At 48.2% G+C, this 3,027-nt stretch overlaps 1 non-coding gene across 1 annotated transcript; it reads right to left on the bottom strand.

The window, feature by feature from the left end:
- Window positions 1–1,944: 1,944 nt before the first annotated feature.
- On the bottom strand, window positions 1,945–2,019 carry Trnat-ugu. Its single transcript has one exon. It is a non-coding gene; the product is annotated as a tRNA-Thr (tRNA).
- Window positions 2,020–3,027: the final 1,008 nt, after the last annotated feature.

Here is a 3,027-nt window from a genome sequence, read left to right on the forward strand (position 1 = left end):
ACTATACGCCCTCGCTCAAAGTCCGTCAACTGCACATACGGTTCACGTCCACGCTGTCGCGGCATGCTACCAGTGTTAAAGACTGCGATGGAGCTCCGTATGCCACGGCAAACTGGCTGACACTGACGGCGGCGGTGCACAAATGCTGCGCAGCTAGCGCCATTCGACGGCCAACACCGCGGTTCCTGGTGTGTCCGCTGTGCCGTGCGTGTGATCATTGCTTGTACAGCCCTCTCGCAGTGTCCGGAGCAAGTATGGTGGGTCTGACACACCGGTGTCAATGTGTTCTTTTTTCCATTTCCAGGAGTGTATAACTAGTATCTAATGGAACCATAGAAAGGCTGTTTAATGTAAACGACAAAACAATAGTTATCTTCATGTGTCTTATAGGTAATGATAATCGAATAATAGTAGTTGTAATGCTCTGCTGCAGAAGGGGGAATAAGGCAAGTCTACAGTTTGATTGAAGGCTGCAAACAAAACTTTGTTCGTCGCTCTCAATGAGACGAAAACGAGCAGATCGGGCTATCACTATTCACGATGTGTACACGATCACTGAGCGCAAAGATTAGAGTTTGTTCCTCTTGAGAAGCAAATGTGATTTAATACGCTTAAATACGCGAGTAAACTCAACATACAGTGTTCGACCAAAAGCATCCAGACACTCCTACGTAATGCGGAGTTGGCCATTAGACGTCGCTAGAGGCGGACCAACCGATATAAAAGGAGATGGGGAGAATTGTGTCATCATTAGAGTAGCAGTGACAGCAGGACAGACCGGACAGGAGGGGTCAGTGACTCGGAACGTGGACTAGTCATTGGATTCACGTGAGTAACAAATCCGTTAGTGCCCACAGTCGACTATTCGTCATATGAAGTGCAAACGCGAAGGAACAACAGCTAAACCAAAACCAAGCATAACTCACGTAATGACGGACCGGCACCGTCGGGCACTGTCGTGAGTGGTCGTAAAAGTTCACCTTATTCAGCGGAAGAAATCATTCGTGAGTTCCAAAGAGCTGCTACACTGAAGCGCTAAAGAAACTGCTATAGGCATCCTTATTGAAATACTGTGATATATGCAAACAAGCAATACGGCGCTGCGGTCGGCAACGCCTATGTAATACAGGATGTGTCTGGCGCAGTTGTTAGATCGGTTACTGGTGCTACTACGGCAGGTTATCAAGATTTAAGTGAGTCTGAACATGGTGTTATAAACGGTGCACGAGCGATGGGACACAGCATCTCCGAGGTAGCGATGAAGTGCAGATTTTCCCATACGATCATTTCACGAGTGTACCGTAACTATCAGAAATCCGGTGAAACATCAAATCTCCGACATCGCTGCGGCCAGAACAAGATCCTCGAAGAACGGGACCAACGACGACTGAAGAGAATAGTTCATGTGACAGAAGTGCGACACCTCCGCAAATTTCTGCAGATTTCAATGCTGGGTCACCAAAAAGTATCAGCGTGCGAACCATTCAACGAAACATCATAGATATGGGCTTTCGGAGCCGAAGGCCCACTCGTGTACCCTTGGTGACTGCACGGCAAGAAAGCTTTACGCCTCGCCTGGGTCTGTCAACACAGACATTGGACTATTGTTGACTGGAAACATATTGCCTGGGCGGACGAGTCTCGTTTCAAATTGTATCGAGCGGACGGACTGTACGGGTATGGAGGCAACGTCATGAATCCATGGATCGTGAATGTCAGCAGGAGACTGTTCAGTTTGGTGGAGACTCGGTAACGATGTGGGACGTGTGCTGTTGGAGTGACATAGGACTGAAGATACGTCTAGATACGACTCTGACAGGTTACACGTACGTAAGCTTCCTGTCTAATCACATGCATCCATTCATGTCTATTGTGATAATTAAATGGACACCCTAGCTGCAAACAGGCGTTGATGTACTTCATTGGGAACGTGTTGAAAATGTGTGTCCCGACCGGGACTCGAACCCGGGATCTCCTGCTTACATGGCAGACGCTCTATCCATCTGAGCCACCGCGGGCACCGAGGATAGTGCGTCTGCAGGGACTTATCCCTTGCACGCTTCCCGTGAGATCCACATTCCCAACATGTCCAAACCACTACATTCGTAGTGCGCCTAATAGATGTTTGCCCATCATACTCATTACTCGTGGCAGATTAATCTACCAAGTCCAGTACGAGTTCGGGTTCGAGTCCCGGTCGGGGCACACATTTTCAACATGTTCCCAATGAAGTACATCAACGCCTGTTTGCAGCTAGGGTGTCCATTTAATTATCATTTCATTTCTAGCAAAGCTGCATGGTCATCCACGGTAACTGTTCTTTCGGGGACAGATACTACCGTCATACATGTCTATTGTGTATTGCGATGGACTTGGGCGATTCCAGTAGCACAATGCGACACCCCATACGTCTATAATTGCTACAGAGTGGCTTGAGGAGTACTCTTCTGAGTTTAAACACTTCCAATGGCCACAAAATTCCCTCGTTATGAACATAACTGAACATATCTGGGGTGCCTTGCAATATGCTGTACAGAAGCGATCTCCACCCCCTCGTACTCTTACGGATTTATGGACGGTCCTGCAGGATTCGCGGCGTTAAATCCCTCCAGCACTATATCAGACGTTAGTCGAGTGCATACCACGGCGTGTTGCGGCTCTTCTGCATGCTCGTGTGGGCCCTACACTATGTTAGGCAGGTGTATCAGTTTCTTTGGCTCTTAAGTGTAGCAATACAGATGACTCAGTGACTGTGCGCAGAGAGCTAAAAAGAGTGGGGTAGTGATGGAACGTCTCCTCATAAGCCACGTATGTCTGTTGTCAATGCTAAGCGACGCTTGAGGTTGCGTAGAGAGCGACGCTGGAGTGTTTAATCACGCGACGTCCTGTGGTAATTCGATGGAAAGGTTTGGGTTTGGCGTATGACTGGAGAACGGTACCTGCAATCATGTCTAATACTAGCAACGAAACACGGAGGAGGTGGTTTTATGGTATGGGGACGTTTTCGTGGTTACAGAGTTGTGCCCT

The sequence above is a fragment of the Schistocerca americana genome, chromosome 5 (assembly GCF_021461395.2).
Source record: "Schistocerca americana isolate TAMUIC-IGC-003095 chromosome 5, iqSchAmer2.1, whole genome shotgun sequence".
NCBI classification, from domain to species: Eukaryota; Metazoa; Arthropoda; class Insecta; order Orthoptera; family Acrididae; genus Schistocerca; species Schistocerca americana.